Consider the following 23,824-nt stretch of genomic DNA (forward strand, 5'->3'; position numbering starts at 1 on the left):
GGAAATGCAGTGGCACTAAATTCATATCATTCAATAGTTACTCTGGATGTAAATGGGCTAAATGCCCCAATCAAAAGACACAGGCTATCAGATTGGATAAAAAAGCAAGACCCATTGAGATGCTATCTGCAAGAGATTCATTTTAGATCCAAAGACATCTCCAGATTGAAATCGAGGGGGTAGAAAACCATTTATCATGCTAATGGATATCAAAAGAAAGCTGGGGGGCAATCCTTATATCAGTCAAATTAGATTTTAAACCAAAGACTGTAATAAGAGATGAGGAAGGACACTATATCATAATTAAAACGTATATCCAACAAGAAAATCTAACAGTTATAAATATTTATGCCCCTAACACAGGAGCAGCCAATTATATAAGCCAATTAGTAACAAAATTAAAGAAACACATTGATAATAATACAATAACACTAGGGAACTTTAACACCCCACTCACTGCAATGGACAGATCATCTAAGCAGAAGATCAACAAGGAAATGAGGGATTTGAATGACACACTGGACCAGATAGACGTCACAGATATATTCAGAACATTCCATCCTGAAGCAGCAGAATACACATTCTTCTCTAGTGCTCATGGAACATTCTCCAGAATAGATCACATACTGGGTCACAAATCAGGTCTCAGCTGGTACCACAAGATTGGGATTATTCCCTGCATATTTTCAGACCACAGTACTTTGAAACTGGAACTCAATCACAAGAGGAAAGTCAGAAAGAACTCAAATACATGGAGGCTAAAGAGCATCCTACTGAAGAATGAATGGGTCAACCAGGAAATTAAAGAAGAATTAAAAAAATACATGGAAACCAATGAAAATGAAAACACAATTGTTCAAAGCCTTTGGGATGCAGCAAAGGTGGTCCTAAGAGGGAAGTATATAGCAATACAAGCCTTTCTCAAGAAACAAGAAGGGTCTCAAATATACAACCTAACCTTACAAGTAAAGGCGCTGGAGAAAGAAGAGCAAATAAAGCCTAAACCCAGCAGGAAAAGAGAAATAATAAAGATCAGAGCAGAAATCAATGAAATAGAAACCAAAAGAACAGTAGAACAGATCAATGAAATTGGGAGATGGTTCTTTGAAAGAATAAGATTGATAAACCCCTGCCCAAACTTATCAAAAAGAAAAGAGAAAAGATCCAAATAAATAACATCATAAATGAAAGAGGAGAGATCCCAACCAACACCGAAGAAAGTCCTAGCCTCAGCAATCAGTCATCAAAAAGAAATAAAAGCATTCAAATTGGCAAAGAAGAAGTCAAATCTTACTCTTTGCAGATGACATGATACTCTAAGTGGAAAACCCAAAAGACTCTACCCCAAAATTGCTAGAACTCATACAGGAACTCAGCAAAATGACAGGATATAAAATCAATGCACAGAAATCAGTTGCATTTCTATATACTAACAATGAGACAGAAGAAAGAGAAATTAATGAGTTGATCCCATTTACAATTGCACCCAAAACCATAAGATACCTAGGAATAAACCTAACCAAAGAGGCAAAGGATCTGTACTCAGAAAACTACAGAACACTCATGAAAGAAATTGAGGAAGATACAAAGAAATGGAAAAACATTCCATGCTCGTGGACTGGAAGAACAAATATTGTTAAAATGTCAATGCTACCTAGAGCAATCTACACATTTAATGCAATCCCTATCAAAATAACATCAACTTTTTTCACAGAGCTGGAACAAATAATCCTAAAATGTGTATGGAACTAGAAAAGACCCCAAATAGCCAGAGGAATGTTGAAAAAGAAAACCAAAGCTGGTGGCATCACAATTCTGGACTTCAAGCTCTATTACAAAGCTGTAATCATCAAGACAGTATGGTACTGCCACAAAAACAGATATATAGATCAAGGGAACAGAATAGAGAGCCCAGAAATGGACCCTCAACTCTATGGTCAACTGATCTTTGACAAAACAGGAAAGAATATCTAATGGAAAAAAGACTCTCTTCAACCAATGGTGTTGGGAAAATTGGACAGCCACATGCAGAAGAATGAAACTGGACCATTTCCTTACACCACACACAAAAATAGACTCCAAATGGTTGAAAGACCTCAATGTGAGACAGGAGTCCATCAAAATCCTAAAGGAGAACACAGACAGCAACCTCTTCGACCTCAGTCGAAGTCGTTTCTTCCTAGAAACATCACCAAAGACAAGGGAAGCAAGGGCAAAAATGAACTATTGGGATTTCATCAAGATAAGAAGCTTTTGCAAAGCAAAGGAAACAGTCAACAAAACCAAAAGACAACCGACAGAATGGGAGAAGATATTTGCAAATGACATATCAGATAAAGGGCTAGTATCCAAAATCTATAAAGAACTCATCAAACTCAACACCCAAAGAACAAAGAATCCAATCAAGAAATGGGCAGAAGACATGAACAGACATTTCTGCAAAGAAGACATCCAAATGGCCAACAGACACATGAAAAGATGCTCAACGTCCCTCAGCATCAGGGAAATCCAAATCAAAACCTCAATGAGATACAAACTTATACCAGTCAGAATGGCTAAAATTAACAAGTCAGGAAATAACAGATATTGGCGAGGATGTGGGAAAGGGGAACTCTTTTACACTGTTGGTGGGAATGCAAGCTCGTATAGCCACTCTGGAAAACAGTATGGAGGTTCCTCAAAAAGTTGAAAATAGAGCTACCCTATGACCTAGCAATTGTACTACTGGGTATTTACCCCAAAGATACAAATATAGTGATCCAAAGGGGCACCTGCTCTCTGATGTTTATAGCAGAAATGTCACAATAGCCACACTATGGAAAGAGTCCAGTTGTCCATCAACAGATGAATGGATAAAGATGATATGGTATATATATATACACACACACACAGACACACAATGTAATATTATGCAGCCATCAAAAAAAATGAAATCTTGCCATTTGCAATGACGTGGATGGAACTAGAGGGTATTATGCTAAGCAAAATAAGTCAATCAAAGAAAGACAATTATATGATCTCACTTATATGTGGAATTTAAGAAATAAAACAGAGGATCATAGGAGAAGAGAGGCAAAAATAAAACAAGACAAAATCAGAGAGGGAGACAGACCATAAGAGACATAGGAAGCAAACTGAGGATTGCTGCGGGGGGGAATGGGGGCATGGGGTAACTGGGTGATAGACATTAAGGAGGGCACATAATGTAATGAGCACTGGTATTATATAAGACTGATGAATCACTGACCTCTACCTCAGAAACCAATAGCACATTATATGTTAATTAATTGAATTTAAAGTTAAAAAAATGAAAAGAAAAAAAAAACATCAGGGGCAGCTGGGTGGCTCAGTCTGCTAAGTGTCCGACTCTTGATTTTGGCTCAGGTCATGATCTCAAGGTTGTGAGATCAAGCCCCACCTTGGGCTCTGTGCTGGGCATGGAGTATGTTGATTCTCTCTATTCCTCTTCCTCTGTCGTCTGCCTACCCCACCCCACCCCACTCACTCTTTCTCAAAAAAATTCAAAATAAAAAAAATAAACACCAAACTTCACATGGGGATTGTTTAAATGATAAAATAGCCCAAATGTTTAATTATAGCAAACAAACGTATTTATTCCTACTTGTCAATCATTTCCCTACTGAGATTTTCTACTGAGACAAAATATTTTGTATCCTTCAATAATCCAAAGATAAAGTTATTTTACCAAATCTGTCAGTATTATCTATTTATTAAATATCTTTTTACCCTTATCTATGCCTTTTCTAAAATAGTGAAAATGATTAGGAAATTTCCGAAGTAATACTAAAACCTAATTTAAAAATGTTTTAAACAAGATCATTCATAATTATACTTAAATCTCCTTTTACAACAGGCAATCCTTATTTTTGGTCACCAAAATAATATAGTAAAATTGATACTAAAACATATATTGTATGTATTAAGGGTGAGTGATTTTAATACAAAACATATTAATCTGTAGTTCATTAGTAAGCTTTAAGTAAGTTTCTTTGGGGAATTCTTTTTTTTTTTTTAAGATTTTATTTATTTATTTGACAGAGAGAGAGTGAGAGAGTACAAGCTGGGGAGAGTGGCAGGTAGAGGGAGAAGCAGGTTCCCTGGATGTGGGACTCGATCCCACTGGGATCATGACCTGAGCTGAAGGCAGATGCTCAACCGACTGAGCCACGCAGGTGCCCCTCTCTGGGGAATTCTGACTCAGATTGTAAATAACCCAGTGGGAAAAAGTTCAATAACTATGACAATTTCATAGGAGCTGGTCAAACTCTGGGATTGCTGTGTAAAATAGATATGGCACAAATCAGAGATTTTGTTTTCTTTACCTTGCTTTGTGAGTTCTCTTCCACCTACACTAGGGCCACACTACTTGTTTTATCAGATAGTTTAGGCAAGACAAATGACCTAGAGTAAATAGTGGGACTGATGAAATATAATAAATTTCTCAGATCTTATAGGTATGATTTTGAGGTTAAAGTGGATACAAAGTAAGACTCAATGTGTCAATTTTTTCAAACCAAAGAGTAAAAAGAAACTTTCAGATGGACTTGGGTCTGATATTGACTCTTGCAGGATCTTGTTAGGTTACAGAGCAGCCTGCAAAGCCATGAATAACAAACAAATCAGGCAAACCAAACTGTGAAGCCTGTGGTGACTCCAGCTGGCCTTGTCTAACAAGGTCACTCTACTACAAAAAATTTAGGGAGGCACATTATTTAGAAATTGACAAAACATTTCAGACTAGACTATTTCTATGCCCATAAACCAAAACTTTTCAAAGACCTTTTTATATGTATCATTCTTCAGATGATATAATGAATTTTTTACAAACCACAGGATTACAAAACACAAGGATTGTTTAATATCTTAAATGAAGGCTCCAAAAGGGAATATTTCCAATAATACTCTTTTTTCCTGTTATAAATGGTATTTCGCTCTCTGCTTCATTTTAATCATTTGTTGGTATAAAAGCCTGCATCAATGATTTGGCCATTTATATTTACAGAAGTAACATACAAATTCACCAATAGGTTAAAGTTACTGTAGCTAGATAAATATAGATTAATGAATATTGGGCTCTTAACAAAAACTTTAACACAGAAATAACATAAAATATTCTTTTGGTACAATTTTGTAGGAAAATTAAAGTATGAAAAATACTCTCAAGTTTAACATCTATAGAGGTATTAAATTTTGGTCATTTTTTTCTGAATATATTACTGCAATCAAAGTGTAAAGGGCAAATGTCTCTAAGCAGATTTCTCTTCTGTACAAAATTATAATATCCTGGGATATCTTATCTCAGATATATTGACATTGTTCCATGGATGTAAGAAGCCAGGGGATAAATGTGTAAAATTTGATCCTTAAGTGTCAAATTTACTCAATGGAATGCCATTAAAATATCAATATACATGATAGAATGTAACAAAAAAGATACTATCATATTATGGAGTTGAGGACCCAATTTGTTTAAATATTTTAAGATAAAACATAGCTATTCAAAGAAATTTCAACTATGCATCAAGTTTCAGTGGTGCTTTGATGGAAAAAAATTAACAACCATAGTCACAATCTTTATGTAAAGACACATATGCAAAATTTCTAGAAGGAAATACGTATTTTTAACAAAATAGGCTAATATTCAAAAAAAGAGTTTTTCAGTGATAATAGTGATGATAAAATAAATTCCTTGTAAATCATCCAATGAGTAAATTAGTTTTCTACCTCTGTGTTTTACCTAATTTGGAAGTTTCTTCAATGTCTTATTTTCTCAATTAAAGAAAATAATAGCCATTGTGCTGTTCTAAAAATATTTTGTCACTATCTCTATGTCAATAACTGTATTTACTTTCTTAGTTTATAGCATCTTCTCTACATACTCAGTTTTTGTCACTTAAAATACAGTTAACATGTCTCAAAAAATCTTTAACTTGCATTTTTATCATCTGGAAATTATTTCAATAAAATCACATAGATCCACATCAGTTTATATTGAGCTACATTCACATCAAAGCATGAAAGTTAATACATCATCTATCAAATAGATTCAACACAATAGTATTTATGGCAAACTAAGATTCTATGTACAAACAAAATTTTAAAACTATGAAGTGACATATACATTAATTCACTCAACACATATTTATTGTCTACTATTGGTCAGTTTCTCTACCAGTTGATGATATGTTTATAAACTAAACTCAGTCTCTATTCTCATTAATTTATAGTTCAATGAAGAAGGAAGACTTTTTAATAGGGTCACAAAACTTCTATAAAATTAAAATGTAGTAAGAGGTATAATAGAATGCTTGCCTAAGGAAATGACAGCAAATCTGGGAGAATACATAGTAACTATAAGCTGTAGGTCCTAGCATTAGCAAGTGGTAGAGCTAAGATTGGAAGGCTGATAGACTGACTCTAAAACTCATTCTTCTATCTACAAAGCACTATAGATTCACTTATAGTGAATTCTGCTTGGATTAGAATCTTGGTAGGATATGAGAGAGAGGAAATATCCTGTTTGAACCCCCATTCTTCTATTCAAAAGGGCCCAGAATGGGATGAGGAAGAAATTTTTTGTAGAGATCAATTTAATTTCTCTAGATGACTATTTCTAATCAAAAGAGATCTAGATTTAAGAAAGGGTGCAAGAGGAAAGCGTAATCATTTACCTGTGAGTCAATCTTGAAACATTAAGGCAAAAATGCTTGAGGAGAAACTGGCCAAATAAAAGGCAAGGGGGTCCTTCAACTCTGATGTTCCTACTCCTGATCATTCCAGCTAGCTTGATGGCTGTTAAATTTTCTCTACAATGGCCAAAAGCTGAGAGGAGCACACCCACATCACTAGATGTACTCCTGAGACACAAATCACTTTTGAGGGAAAAGGATATGATATCTATTTGCTGCTCCTCCCCATCTCATTTTCTGGCTCACTAACAACAGAAGGACTGAACAAAGAATATGACCCATCCTGTAGCCCAAGATTTTTTTCAATTTCATTTAAAAATTGAGGAGGTGAGGGAGGAGAAAGGATACTATTTTGAAATATGCCAGAGTATTATTTTCTATTTAACAAGGTCTGCCCTCAGGAGTTTTACCAGAGCCACACTATTGGAGTTCTTTCAGAGGCTAACCAACTTAGGGTGAAGGAAATAATCAACTCCAGTCTACTCTGGGCATCCTGTCCCACCTAAAAGGGAGAAAACCTGAGAAGCACTTGTGAAGTTGACAAACCAGAGGCACAAGTTCATTAAAAGATTGAGATATAATCATTGCACTACAGAATGCTTCCCCTTTCCCCATGCATTACCACCACATTGTTAAAAGCCTACTTACCACAGTTATTTTTACCCAGCGCATCATGTCTAGCTAGCAAGAAAAAAATTACAAGGCATACTAAAAGGCAAAAACACAGTTTGAAGAGATAGATCAAACATCAAAACCAAACTCGGATATGACAGGGATGTGGAGATTATTAGACCAGTAATATAAAACAGCTAAGGTCTCTAATGGATAAAGTAGACAGCATGCAATAACAGATGGGCAGTGTAAGAAATTCTAAGAATGAATCAAAAAGAAATGCTGCATATCAAAAACACCGCAACATAAAAGAAGAATGCTTCTGATGGGCTCATTAGTAGACTAGATATAACTGAGAAAAGGATCACTAAGCTTGAGGACATCTGAATGGAAACTTCCAAAACTGGAATGTAAAGAGGAAAAAACCTAAAAAAAGAACCCAGAAAAATCCAAGAATTATGGGAACTAAATCTTAAGGAGTTTATGTCTCCTCATCTGTAAAATGAGCTAGTAATGATCCTTGTCTTATAGATGTACATAAAAAAAAAAAGGTAATTGATCAAAATATATATAGCCAGGTAGATTCAATAAACATTAATTATTATTTTTTTTAAATTAAGAAATAGTGTTGAATATATCAAGGAAGGTAATGATGGAACGTATGTCATTAAACCCAGAACTTCAAGTGAAATCAATCAAATAATTTCCACCTTATTGTTTTTCTTACTGAATTTTGGATATCAGTATCATTATAGACTCAAAGTTAAAAACATTCTGGTTAGTTAAATATTGTAAGGTTATCTGTTCTTTAAAATCTGGGAGACGGGCGTCTGGGTGGCTCAGTTGGTTAAGCGACTGCCTTCGGCTCAGGTCATGATCCTGGAGTCCTGGGATCGAGTCCCGCATTGGGCTCCCTGCTCGGCGGGGAGTCTGCTTCTCCCTCTGACCCTCCTCCCTCTCATGCTCTCTGTCTCTCATTCTCTCTGTCTCAAATAAATAAATAAAATCTTTAAAATAAATAAATAAAATAAAATAAAATAAAATCTGGGAGACTGTGTAAAACAATACAGACTACAAAACTGATATTATATATACACACACAAACATAAAGTATATATAACTTAAAATGTAATATCACTAACGTATATAGATTACTGTGATTTTTTAAAAATTATTTGTTTATTAGAGAGAGAGTGCATGCATGAGTGGGGGGAGGAGCAGAGGGAGCAGGAGAGGGACAAACAGACTCCCCAATGAGTGAGGAGCCTGAGGCAGGGCTTGATCCCAGGATCCCAAGATCATAACCTGAGCCCAAGCCAGATGCTCAACCGACTGAGCCACCTGGGTACCCCAATTACTGTGATTTTTGTTTAGCCACTACATCTTCATTAAACAAAGATTACTTTAAAAGATCTCTGGGTGCTCGCTTTGGCAGCACATATACTAAAAGATCTCCAGGATAGGATTTGGAAGATGGAATCAGCAATGCCCTTTGCTGGAATAGTCATACTTTTTTTTTTCCAGGTTTTATTTATTTATTTATTTGAGAGAGAAAGAGAAAGAGAAAGCGCACACAGAGGGAGAGGGAGAAGCAGGACTCCCTGCTCAATCCCAGGACCCCAGACCATGACCTGGGCTGAACGCAGACACTTAACTGACTGAGCCACCCAGGCACCCCATGGAATAGTCATACTTTTCTACTCAATAGGGTAAGTCTTGGATGAACCAAAGTCATGGGAAGTCTAAGCCCTCAAGGAAAACCAGTTATACACCCCCCAATAGAATGTTCTTATCCACCTTCCTTTTAAGTAGCTTCTTTCTCCCTGGAATCTTTACTTCATAGAGCACAGAGTATATATATTCCTTAATTGTAGTGAGTGAAGCGCATTTGAGGAAATACTGACCAAATGTAAGGTGATTAGTAAAAACAAACAAAATATCTTTTATCTCCAAAACATTATACATAGCATTTGCAAAACCCAAAACTCATTCTTGAAGAAAAAAACAAGAGAAACAATGAAACATTCCTTAGCAAATTTGAAAAAAAAAAGAGAAAAGCTTCTTAGCCAGATTCACTCATGCTACAATTTGGATGTGGAAGGAAAATTTTAAATCTTGTTTTTTTTAATAATTTGACCTTTCTCTTAAGCCTTCAGTTTGCTGGCTAGCAGGAAAAATGAACTAAATATTCATTTGGCTAAAATGGTCTTCAATCCAATTATTAAAAGAAAACTTATTATTTAAATTATTTTATTATAAGTATTATAACTGTAATAAATTAAAATAGATATAATTAATAATATGTCCTCTATTATATTATTATTTAAAATAATTTGAGAGAGACATGTTAAACTGTAAAATCATTTTTAGATTAGAGTTCCTATGTCTCCATTTCATATTTTTCTGTTTTTTTTTTTTTTTTTTTTTTTTAGAGGGAGAGGGGCAGGAAGGAAAGGGAGAGAGAAGAATCTTTAGCAGCCTTCACACCTAGCATGGAGCCCTACATGAGGTTTGATCTCACATCCCTGAGATCATGACCTGAGCTAAAATCAAGAGTTGGGAGCTTGACCAGCTGTGCGACCCAGGTGCCCCATATTTTTCTGTGTTTGAGGGAATAAAGGAAAATATAAAATGATTAATAATATGGGAAGGGGAACCCAAAACAAAACAGTTTTTTACTATCGAGTCCTACTCATGTTCTATGGGACAATATCTCTTGTACTCCTCCTTGCATTGTTGCATTCAAGAATGAAATTTGAAAAGGATGTAACTTTTTATCCTGTCTTGGTCAGAGTCTGGGTGAGAGTGTCTAGCTGACTCCATGACATCCCAGCCCCTTGCAGCACCATAAACATCTGAAAGATCTGTTGTGACTGATTTGGTCCCAGAGAGGGCAGTCTATAATATAGCCTTCAGGGCAAAGCACCTGAGACTCTGTCAGAATGCTCTCCTTTGACAAGTTCCCAGATGCACTTTCAGCTTTCTGGTTCAATTCCATTCCTCAAGAAAACTAAGGGTGGCTAAGAAACATTAAGACCTTAAATTATAGGACCTCCTTCTACCTGAACATTTGCTGTCAGATTTTCTTTGATTTATTTGTACCATGTTAGTCCTCTGTAGCTCTACTCTCAGTAACATGATCAGCTTTAGCAGCTCTGCAACTCCTGCAACTGGAAAAGTGTTTGGCTCTCCTTTTATCTTTCTTATATTGCATCCTTTTACTATAGAACACCACACTTCAAGGCATTGTTGCAGAAGATGAAAGCCTAATCTTGTCTACTTTACAGGTGGTACTACTCCCTTGAACTTCAGAATGATACATGGGCATTAAAATAATTAGGAAATTCTTGTCTTGAGAATCTACCCTGGCTTTCAAAGTTACAGTATTACTGCATAATCCTATTTTTGAAGGTTAGATTTTTTTTCTCCCAATCTTCTAGGAAAATTCTCAATTTTCATTCACAAAATATATCCTGCTCTATAAACTGATAATATTGAGACCAACAGAACAAATATTCTGTAGTCAGAAATGTCAATGAGAAAAACATATTAATAATTATTTAGCAAATCATGTCACTATTGCTTATGCAGTTTTCATCCACACAATTACACTTGAAGAAATCTCTTACTGCCTTTGGACTATGGCTGTGCCAAGGTGAAGGAGTGTGATGCATTCTTTGGGTTGAATCTCCAGGCCTCACAAGGTCCTCTGTGGGGATGCTGCTATTTCTAAGATGCAAACTGTACATTTCCTAGATTTTTTATCTGTGGATTTGGATAAAGGAGACAGCAGGGCCAAACTGCTTATACAATTTGGGATGGGCCAAAATAGTACTCCAAATTTTTTGATTGTTCCTAAATAAAAACATAAATACATTTCAAAATAAATCTATGAAAAAGAAAAAAAATGTTTATATGATAAAATAAATGTACCACATTTTTAAAATTGCATGACAACAATAACATACTTATAGATAATAATTACTGAATATATATTTTGTGCCAAGTACTACTGATACGAAAAAATCTCAAAGGCATACTGTTACAAGTAAAAAATACAAGTCAGAGTAAGTATGGAAGGATACAAATTTCTATAAGTAAAATGTGTATTTGGGGGTGCCTGGGTGGCTCAGTCGTTAAGCGTCTGCCTTTGGCTCAGGTCATGATCCCGGGGTCCTGGGATCGAGTCCCACATGGGGCTCCTGGCTCAGCGGGGAGCCTGCTTCTCCCTCTGACCCTCTCCCCTCTGATGCTGTTTCTCTCTCGCTCGCTCTCTAAAAAAAAATAAATAAAATCTAAAAAAAAAAAAAGTGTATTTGAAGAGAAATATGTACATAATTATGTTTATTAAATGAACAGAAAAAAAAACAAGTTAACACAAATCCAATTGTTAGCCATGGTCTGTGGTTCTGTCTGAAAACAAGGAATATATCAGTTAAGAGATTGAAGTTAAACATTCACATAGTTTCGTGCTGTGTAGCTTGCTAGAATATATTCACATATTAGTTGCATACTTTTTTTAAAGGGAAAAAAGTAAATTGAATCATTAAAATATATGTTCAAGTGATTTAATAAGAAGGTTTTCATTATGATTCTGGAGGGAGAAAATGATAATCCAGGTCACTAAATGTGCTGGTGTCAAGCATTCAGTGACATTCATTTCTGAATCTCTGCTATCTGACAATTAAAAGCTATTTGCTCAAAAAGAGAACTAGCACATAGCAAAGTGGTCTGTTGCTAGGATTCCAGATTGGACTAATGTAGAAAATTTTGAGGAAAATAGTACAAAAGAGGTTCTATTTACACAGCATGAAATGTAGATATTCAAGAAGGGTCAGCTGACATAAAATGGAAGTTGCAAAAAATCATTTGACAAGCAATTTGAGTTTTTTCCAGTTTTGAAGAAAATGTCTTTGAAAATTTAATCTTGATTTGGGGAAGCTCAAACGTCTGCATGTTATGCATCATGAATCAACTCTCCTAAAAAAGAAATTATTTCAGGTGTTCTTTAGTTATTTATTAATTTATTAATTTCATTATTTAGAAGTTATTTCAGGTGCTCTTTAAATTGTGATTTTGTTGCTTTATATTAGAGGATGAAATAACATTTAGATGAAATAAATTTTCCAAGACATTATTTCAATGTTATTTTTAATATTTCCTTTATGAAGTTTTTATCATTTATTGGTGAAATTGATTTTATTCAAAGCAGATAAATTGCATTTAAAAAGAGATGCTACAACTACAAGACAGACTACAAATTGTATTTTGCTTACTGGTCCTTTTTGGATTTATGAAATGATTTTAAATGTCTTACAGGCACTTACTGATACAGAAAATACCTTTGATATTCATTTTGCCCATGCTACTTTAGGTATCTTGATTTATTTATACACTAATGAGTCAAACATAAATAATTTTTAAAATGCTATCTGATCACATCTTTAGCTTTTTTTCTTTTTGTGTGCTTTGTAGCTCTTCTTTGATACATGTATATATAAATGTATGTATCACATTTCTTTTAATTAACATCTATTGAAAGATGTCATGAAAAATACATAAAGGTAAATGTGCAATGAGAAACTTGTTCATAATTTGAAGTTTATTACAATTGCAGTAAAATACTGCCTTTATGAAATTCTTTTTAAAAAGTGTTTTTTATTTAATATACACATTTGGTTCAGGATTCTTATCAATTTATTTCCCTGATAATTATTATTAATATAATCAATACAATTTGATCTTTAACAAGTATATTTTAAGAAGCACACTAGTGACATTAAATTAGGTTATCTAACCATTAAATAAATTATAAACATTTGTATTCACTATATATTTTTACTATATATTTTTTCATTTCATTTTTAATACTTAATATTTTTATGTTTTATATTGCTGAATGTCTTTTTTTTTTTTAAGATTTTATTTATTTTCGAGAGAGAGAATGAGAGACAGAGAGCATGAGAGGGAGGAGGGTCAGAGGGAGAAGCAGACTCCCTGCTGAGCAGGGAGCCCGATGCAGGACTCGATCCCGGGACTTCAGGATCATGACCTGAGCCGAAGGCAGTCGCTTAACCAACTGAGCCACCCAGGTGCCCTGAATTTCTTTTTATGTTGGAAATGAACTTTCCAGAACAGTGAAAGGTAGCTCTTTATTGATGTCTCATCTTCATCATATCCCTTCACACAAAATAATCTATTTAAGATCACTTAAATTTAAATTACTTTTAAATACTCTGTTTACACAATAGTTTCCTGAACAAGAATCAATGAAAAAACAAAAATCAAAACAAAATAAAAAACCTCTAGGTAACACACTTAGGTATTATTATTCCTATTATTAGTAGTAGTAGTAGTAGTCGTAGTAATAGTATAGTATTAGGATCCCTGAAGAGTGGCATTAAACATATTGCTGTATAAGAAGAACTATCAATAGATTAAAAAGTCTTTTGCATGTAATGATAGTCTGAGAGAAATGCAGGTAGGTATTTCATCATGAATATGTCAGCTGCATTATTATTTATAGTACAGTAAATTGAAATATTTAAATTAATCCTGATTTATTCATCTAATGAAACTATATGTAGATATAGAAATTAAATTTGGGCACATTTTGATGATATGGAAAGTAATTACTTTGAATGTTAAAATTACAGATGTAGGAGTCTTTAATATACAGTATGTTTTAGACAATAATTTTTAAAGATTATATATATGCATGGAAATAGAAAAGTTACAAACATTAGCTCATTTGCTCTGTAATGAGTGAATAGAATGATTTAAAAGTTTTTATTGTTTAAAAAATATGCAACAATGAAAATATGGCATGTTCAATTTTGTTAAACAGGATTTTAGGCAGATTTCTGATTTTACATTGGTAAAGCCTTTTAGTCAAGTCCCCAAATCTTCTGCTTTCCTTCTATTGCCAAGGAATTTGATTAACCAATCTTAGTGAAGAGGTTTCTTTATTTTGCTTGGTCACACAAAAAGCATTGCTAATCTCTTCAGAATCTGAAGATATAAGCTATGGCCACCCATAAGCTTCTTGAGGTAGTCACCTTTTAAAAGCTATGATCGCATTTCTTGTCCAATTATGCAGGTGAAAGAAATATAAGGCCCTTAATTTTCATACCTTAGACAATACATTAAATTGAAAGGAGCTAACTCAATATCCTTCACCCCAACATTCAAATCATGTTAATTTCAAATCAAATCAAATGGACAAAGATTCCATATTGAAAGGTATAATTGAAATTGTTCAATATATAAAACAAGTCTTATGGGCATTAGTAATGCACTTCAAGATGAAAACCATAAAAAAATAGACACTATAAATAGAGTTTGGGAATGGAACAAAATAAAATAGAAACAAAACAAATAATCCATATTGTGTCAGGAAATCTAATGCTACTCTTACTTCTCATGGTCTTTTTATAGAATAACCCAGGGTTTATCCCAAATAAATCATCTAAAATAAATTCTAGGTATCGGATGAGTTAATTTTGTCCATTAAATGAAGTTGGCTTAAATCCTCTACATGATTTTCTGGGAAGTGTAATGCCCTCCTGAAGTTTCTTTAAGTTGCTGTGAACTCATTTTCAAAATTAACTCTTGCTTAAATTTTCAGTTTCTACCAAACTATTGATCTTACTTACATACTACTTTAGATGGTTGTTCTCATGCCCTGCTACTGTTTTGTATTAGTCCACTAAGGCCCAAAACAAAACACCACAGATTTGGTGGCTTAAACAACAAACAATTATTTTCTCATAGTTATGGAAGCTGGAAGTCCAAGATCAAGGGGCCAGTAGGGTTGGTTTATGATGAGACCTCTCTTCTAGGCACGAAGATGATAATCTATCTTCTTGCTTTATCTTCACATGGCCTTTCCTCTGTGTGCATGCAGAGAGAGAAAGAGAAAAAGAGAAAGAGGGAGAGATGGAGACAGGAAGAGAGACAAAGATCTCTGATGTTTCCTGCTCTTATAACAACACCAGTCCCTATTGGATTAGGGCCCCCACCCCTAAAACCTCATTTAATCATAATTGCTTCTTGAAAGGCTCTGTTTCCAAATACAGACATACTGAATGAATACATATGAATTTGGGGGTGGGACACAAATCAGTCTATAACATGACTCATATCATATATAAAATTCACTCCATGTCTTTGAAATCACTTTCTCTCATCCTCCCCTCATCTCCAATAAACACCACTCCCAGGAAGCATTTCAACACCTAGATCTACTGAGACTTGGGTTGAGAAAATAAAGTCAAAACTGCCAAATAACAAACAAAACACAAATGATAAATTTCTGCCTGTATTGGGAACTGTTTTGTCACATGCCATTCTTCTTCACAACACCCACCACTGGCCTTTTTTTTTTTTTTTTAAGTCTCTGCTCCCTTTCTTAATGAACATTTTTTCTTCTCTTGAGCAGCCCCCGAATTGTTAATAGCTTTTAAAGGGTAGTGTAGCCACATCTTTCTTGGGCTTCAAACGATACAGGTAAGGCCCACAGCCCCTTATTTTCACAAAGATACATGAAATAGTCTCTTTAAATAACATTTTTCCTACCTTCCCTACATAGTTTCTAAGAGAAACAAAGTAAAATATTACATTAAAATATTTTATTAAAATTTTTACATTCTATGTTTTACTGCTTAACAGAATTTGATGTTTATAAATCAAATGGCACATATTCACAGTTATTCTTGTTGCATTATACCCAGTGCAATATTACTACTTAACTTTAAATGAAATGCCATAACATTCACAAACTACATACCTGTAATTAAACCGGCTATATAGCAATGAATTGCATTCCTTGAGGCATGCAGATTTATGTTTATTAGAGCATATATTCATCACTGTTAACCTGACTATTGAAGATTACAAGGCTCTTCTAAACTCAAAAGGCCCAAAATAGTATATGTCCATTTATTTATTTACATATCACTAGATGATTTACAAATTAAATAATTATGTATGTTGTCTCAATTACGTATTACTGTGTGACAAACCACTTTTATACTTTGTGGTTGCAAACAATAATCATTTGTTTGGCTTACAAAATCTTTAATTTGGGCAGGGCTTATGGGGAATAGCTGGTCTTTGTTCCATGCAGGGTCAGGTGCAGCAGGAATGGCTTGGAATATCCACTGTGAACTTGGCTCATTTGCATTGCTGGCTAGATAGTGATGAGTGAGGTCATTGCTAGAAGTTCAGCTCCTCTCCATGTGAATGCCATCGTGTGATGTTTGGTCTTCCTTCTTTTCCTTTTCCTTCAGGTATTTCTTTTTCTCATTTCTCTCTCTAATTTCCTACTGCTGCCACTACATGTATATTATACTATTTCATTCTATCTCAGATGCCTTAGCGACTCTCTTCATTTTTCTATGATGATTTTTCTTTCTGTTCATTGGATTTTTTCCATTGATCTATACAAAGTTAATTGGTTCTTTCTTTTTTTTTTTTATTCTTATGTTAATCCCCATACATTACATCATTAGTTTTAGATGTAGTGTTCCATGATTCATTGTTTGTGCATAACACCCAGTGCTCCATGCAGAATGTGGCCTCCTCAATACCCATTACCAGGCTAACCCATCCTCCCACCCCCCTCCCCTCTAGAACCTTCAGTTTGTTTTTCAGAGTCCATCGTCTCTCATGGTTCGTCTACCCCTCCAATTTCCCCCGCTTCATTCTTCCCCTCCTGCTACCTTCTTCTTCTTCTTTTTTTTCCCTTAACATATATTGCATTATTTGTTTCAGAGGTACAGATCTGACATTTAACAGTCTTGCACAATTCACAGCGCTTACCAGAGTACATACCCTCCCCAGTGTCTATCACCCAGTCACCCCATCCCTCCCACCCCACCCCCCACTCCAGCAACCCTCAGTTTGTTTCCTGAGATTAAGAAATCCTCATATCAGTGAGGTCATATGATACATGTCTTTCTCTGTTTGACTTATTTCGCTCAGCATAATACCCTCCAGTTCAATCCACATCATTGCAAATGGCAAGATCTCATTCTTTTGATGGCTGCATAATATTCCATTGTATATATATACCACCTCTTCTTTATCCATTCATCTGTCGATGGACATCTTGGCTCTTTCCACAGTTTGGCTATTGTGGACATTGCTGCTATAAATATCAGGGTGCACGTACCCTTTTGGATCCCTACTTTTGTATCTTTGGGGTAAATACCCAGTAGTGCAATTGCTGGATCATATGGTAGCTCTATTTTCAACTTCTTGAGGAACCTCCATACTGTTTTCCAGAGTGGCTGCAGCAGCTTGCATTCCCACCAACAGTGTAGGAGGGTTCCCCTTTCTCCACATCCTTGCCAACATCTGTTGTTTCATGACTTGTTAATTTTAGCCATTCTGACTGGTGTGAGGTGGTATCTCAGTGAGGTTTTGATTTGGATTTCCCTGATGCCAAGCGATATTGAGCACTTTTTCATGTGTCTGTTGGCCATTTGGGTGTCTTCTTTGGAAAAATGTCTGTTCGTGTCTTCTGCCCATTTCTTGATTGGATTCTTTGTTCTTTGGGTGTTGAGTTTGATGAGTTCTTTATAGATTTTGGATACTAGCCCTTTATCTGATATGTCATTTGCAAATATCTTCTCCCATTCTGTCGGTTGTCTTTTGGTTTTGTTGACTGTCTCCTTTGCTTTGCAAAAGCTTTTTATCTTGATGAAGTCCCAATAGTTCATTTTTGCCCTTGCTTCCCTTGCCTTTGGCGATGTTTCTAGGAAGAAGTTGCTGCGGCTGAGGTCGAAGAGGTTGCTGCCTGTGTTCTCCTTTAGGATTTTGATGGACTCCTGTCTCACATTGAGGTCTTTCAACCATTTGGAGTCTATTTTTGTGTGTGGTGTAAGGAAATGGTCCAGTTTCATTCTTCTGCATGTGGCTATCCAATTTTCCCAACACCATTTGTTGAAGAGACTGTATTTTTTCCATTGGACATTCTTTCCTGCTTTGTCAAAGATGAGTTGACCATAGAGTTGAGGGTCCATTTCTGGGCTCTCTATTCTGTTCCGTTGATCTATGTGCCTGTTTTTGTGCCAGTACCATACTGTCTTGATGATGGCAGTTTTGTAATAGAGCTGGAAGTCCGGAATTGTGATGCCGCCAGCTTTGCTTTTCTTTTTCAACATTCCTCTGGCTATGCAGGGTCTTTTCTGGTGCCATACAAATTTTAGGATTATTTGTTCCATTTCTTTGAAAAAAGTGGATGGTATTTTGATGGGGATTGCATTGAATGTGTAGATTGCTCTAGGTAGCATTGACATCTTCACAATATTTGTTCTTCCAATCCATGAGCATGGAACGTTTTTCCATTTCTTTGTGTCTTCCTCAATTTCTATCATGAGTATTTTATAGTTTTCTGAGTACAGATCCTTTGTCTCTTTGGTTAGATTCCTAGGTATCTTATGGTTTTGGGTGCAATTGTAAATGGGATCGACTCCTTAATTTCTCTTTCTTCTGTCTTGTTGTTGGTGTATAGGAATGCAACTGATTTCTGTGCACTGATTTTATATCCTGCCACTTTACTGAATTCCTGTATGACTTCTAGCAGTTTTGGGATGCAGTCTTTGGGGTTTTCCATATAAAGTATCATATCCTCTGCAAAGAGTGAGAGCTTGACTTCTTCTTTGCCGATTTGGATGCCTTTTATTTCTTTTTGTTGTCTGATTGCTGTGGCTAGGTCTTCCAATACTATGTTGAATAGCAGTGGTGATAGTGGACAGCCCTGCCGCGTTCCTGACCTTAGGGGGAAAGCTCTCAGTTTTTCCCCATTGAGAATGATATTCACTGTAGGTTTTCATAGATGGCTTTTATGATATTGAGGTATGTACCCTCTATGCCTATATTCTGAAGAGTTTTGATCAAGAAAGGATGCTGTACTTTGTCAAAAGCTTTTTCTGCATCTATTGAGAGGATCATATGATTCTTGTTCTTTCTTTTGTTAATGTATTGTATCACGTTGATTGATTTGCGGATGTTGAACCAACCTTGCAGCCCGGGGATAAATCTCACTTGGTCGTGGTGAATAATCCTTTTAATGTACTGTTGGATCCTATTGGCTAGTATTTTGGTGAGAATTTTTGCATCCATGTTCATCAGGGATATTGGTCTGTAATTCTCCTTTTTGATGGGGTCTTTGTCTGGTTTTGGGATCAAGGTAATGCTGGCCTCATAAAGTGAGTTTGGAAGTTTTCCTTCCATTTCTATTTTTTGGAACAGTTTCAGAAGAATAGGTCTTAATTCTTCTTTAAATTTTTGGTAGAATTCCCTTGGGAAGGCATCTGGCCCTGGGCTTTTGTTTTCTGGGAGATTTTTGATGACTGCTTCAATTTCCTTAGTGGTTATAGGTCTGTTCAGGTTTTCTATTTCTTCCTGGTTCAGTTTTGGTAATTGATACATCTCTAGGAATGCCTCCATTTCTTCCAGGTTATCTAATTTGCTGGCATAGAGTTGTTCATAATATGTTCTTATAATTGTTTGTATTTCTTTGGTGTTGGTTGTGATCTCTCCTCTTTCATTCATGATTTTGTTGATTTGGGTCATTTCTCTTTTCTTTTTGATAAGTCTGGCCAAGGGTTTATCAATCTTGTTAATTCTTTCAAAGAACCAGCTCCTAGTCTCGTTGATCTGTTCTACTGTTCTTTTAGTTTCTATTTCATTGATTTCTGCTCTGATCTTTATTATTTCTCTTCTCCTGCTGGGTTTAGGCTTTATTTGCTGTTCTTTCTCCAGCTCCCTTAGGTGGAGGGTTAGGTTGTGTACTTGAGACCTTTCTTGTTTCTTGAGAAAGGCTTGTATTGCTATATACTTTCCTCTTAGGACTGCCTTTGCTGCATCCCAAAGATTTTGAATAGTTGTTTTCATTTTCATTTGCTTCCATGTATTTTTTTAATTCTTCTTTAATTTCCTGGTTGACCCATTCATTCTTCAGTAGGATGCTCTTTAGCCTCCATGTATTTGAGTTCTTTTCGACTTTCCTCTTGTGATTGAGTTCTAGTTTCAAAGCATTGTGGTCTGAAAATAGGCAGGGAATGATCCCAATCTTTTGGTACCGGTTGAGACCTGATTTATGACCTAGGATGTGATCGATTCTGGAGAATATTCCATGGGGACTAGAGAAGAATGTGTATTCTGTTGCTTTGGGATGGAATGTTCTGAATATGTCTGTTAAGTCCATTGGGTCCAGTGTGTCATTTAAAGTCTTTATTTCCTTGTTGATCTTTTGCTTAGACGATCTGTCCATTTCATTGGGGGGGGGTGTTAAAGTCCCCCACTATTATTGTATTATTGTCAATGTCTTTCTTTGCTTTTGTTATTAATTGGCTTATATAATTGGCTGCTCCCATGTTAGGGGCATAGATATTTACACTTGTTAGATCTTCTTCTTGGATAGACCCTTTAAGTAGGATATAATGTCCTTCCTCATCTCTTATTAGTCTTTGGTTTAAAATCTAATTTGTCTGATATAAGGATTGCCACCCCAGCTTTCTTTTGGTGTCCATTAGCATGGTAAATGGTTTTCCACCCCCTCACTTTCAATCTGGGGGTATCTTTGGGTCTAAAATGAGTCTCTTGCAGACAGCATATCGATGGGTCTTGTTTTTTAATCCAGTCTCATAGCCAGTGTCTTTTGATTGGGGCATTGAGCCCATTTACATTCAGGGTAACTATTGAAAGATAGGAATTTAGTGCCATTGTATTGCCTGTAAGGTGACTGTTACCATATACTGTCTGTGTTCCTTTCTGGTCTATGTTGCTTTTAGGGTCTCTCTTTGCTTAGAGGACCCCTTTCAAGATTTCTTGTAGGGCTGGTTTTGTGTTTGCAAATTCCTTTAGTTTTTGTTTGTCCTGGAAGCTTTTTATCTCTCCTTCTATTTTCAATGACAGCCTAGCTGGATATAGTATTCTTGGCTGCATATTTTTCTCATTTAGTGCTCTGAATATATCCTGCCAGTCCTTTCTGGCCTGCCAGGTCTCTGTAGATAGGTCTGTTGCCAATCTAATGTTTCTACCATTGTAGGTTAAATATCTCTTCTCCCGAGCTGCTTTCAGGATTTTCTCTTTGTCTATGAGACTCGTAAGTTTTACTATTACATGTCGGGGTGTTGACCTATTTTTATTGATTTTGAGAGGGGTTCTCTGTGCTTCCTGGATTTTGATGCCCGTTTCCTTCCCCAAATTAGGGAAGTTCTCTGCTATAATTTGCTCCATTATACCTTCTGCCCCTCTCTCTCTTTCTTCTTCTTCTGGGATCCCAATTTTCTAATGTTTAGTCTTATGGTATTGCTTATCTCTTGAATTCTGCCCTCGTGATCCAGTAGTTGTTTATCTCTCTTTTTCTCAGCTTCTTTATTTTCCATCATTTGGTCTTCTATATCACTGATTCTCTCTTCTGCCTCATTTATCCTAGCAGTTAGTGCCCCCATATTTGATTGCACCTCATTAATAGCCTTTTTGATTTCAACTTGGTTAGATTTTAGTTCTTTTACTTCTCCAGAAAGGGTTTCTCTAATAACTTCCATATTTTTTTCAAGCCCAGCTAGTATCTTTAAAGTGATGATTCTGAACTCTAGATCTGACATCATACTAATGTCCGTATTGAGTAGGTCCCTGGCAGTCAGTACTACCTCTTGTTCTTTTTGTTGAGGTGATTTTTTCCGTCTTATCATTTTGTGCAGAGGAGAATAGATTAATGAGAGAACAAAATGCTAGCAGAGTAACAACGTCCCCAGAAAATATACTCTAAACAAATCAGAAAAAACCTGAAGCAGTGGAAAAAGAAAGGGAAAGAGAGAAAAAAGAAAAAGAAAAAAAAGAAAAAGATAAAGATAAAAACAAACAAAAACAAACAAAACAAAACAACAACAACAACAAAAACCAGAATGTGATCAAATATGATCAGGCTGGTATATAGATCAGTGCCACACACTAGATTTGGGGTGTATGTTGGTCTGTTAGAAGAAAGTGCCTCCCAAAATTTTAAAGAAAGAAAAACTTATATATGTACAAAAATAAGGGTTGATATGATGGGATGGAATATGACTGTAAAGATGGAAATTATAAAAAATTTTATAAAAGGAATTGATAAGTTGTTTGAAAAAAGAAAGAATGGATTTAAAAAAAGAAAAAAGAAAAAAAAGGGAGAGAATGTAATCAGGCAGGGGAGTAGAAAAAACTATATACTAGAAATTTAGGGTATATTTTAATCTGTTAGAAGAAACTATCTCAAAATTTTAAAGAGAGAACAACATATATATATGCCAAAAATACAGGTAACTACTATGAAGGGATACAATATGACTCTAAAAATGAAAAAAAATTTTTTTTTAAAAAAAGGGATTCATAAGATGTTGGTTGAAAAAGGGAAAAAGAAAAATTTAAAAAAAAGAAAAAAAGACAGTTAAAAAAAATTAACTTTGAAAGACTAAAGAATCATGGTAAAAAAGCCATGAATTCTATGTGCAGTATTCCCCTAGTGCTGGAGTTCTGCCATTCTCATTGATCGGTAAACTTGGTCTTGGCTGGCTGTTCTTGCTGATCTTGTGGGGAGGGGCCTGTTGCCGTGCTTTCCAAATGTCTTTGCCAGAGGTGGAATTTCCCCGCCCTTGCCAGGTCCGGGCTAAGTAATCTGCTCGGGTTGCTCTCCAGAGCTTTTGTTCCCTGCGAGCTTTCCGTACAGCTTTGGAGGTGGAGAGTGAAAATGGCAGCCTCCCAATCTCTGCCCCAGAGGAGCCGAGAACTCTGGGCCCCACTCCTCAGTGAGCCCCCAGAGAAAAGCCATCAGTCACTCCGTCTCCCCTGTCTCCGGCTGCACTCTGTGCTCACCTGGCCTATGACCACGCATTTCTATCTCTGGCACCCGACCCCGGGTGGAGTCTCCAAACCCAGCAGATCCCTGCGGTGCACTCCCGCGCGGCTCCTCCCGGGGGAGGAAGGTGAGTCTCTCCGGATCTGCCGCTTGTTGGGTCCCTGTTGGAGGAACAGTGGCCCGACTGTGCCGTGGATCACGGTTTATGGCAACCCTGAGCCGAGAGCCCGCGCCTGGGCTCCGCCTCTGCAGCCAGCTTCCCTGCTCCGTTACCTGGGAGCTCTGCCACACTCAGGCACCCCCGGTCTTTCTGTGACCCCAAGGGTCCTGAGACCACACTGTTCTGGAGGGTTCCACCCCCCACTTAGCCACCAGAGTGACATCCCTCAGCGGAGCAGACTTTTAAAAGTTCCGATTTTGTGCTCCGCAGTTCTATCACTTGCCAGAAGCGGCTGACGGAGGCCCCTCCCCCGCCGTCTATCCTCCCGAATATCGCCTCAGATTCACTTCTCCACACGTCCTACTTTCCAGAAAGTGGTCACTTTCCTGATGAGAGAGTTGTTGCTATTCTGTTCTTCGATCTCCTGTTGAGTTTGTAGGTGTTCAGCATGGTTTGATCCCTATCCAGCTGAATTCCTGAGAGAAGACGAAATCC

Source organism: Mirounga leonina, unplaced genomic scaffold (genome assembly GCF_011800145.1).
Source record: "Mirounga leonina isolate KUSES-001 unplaced genomic scaffold, KU_Mleo_1.0 Mir_91, whole genome shotgun sequence".
In the NCBI taxonomy this organism is placed as follows: Eukaryota; Metazoa; Chordata; class Mammalia; order Carnivora; family Phocidae; genus Mirounga; species Mirounga leonina.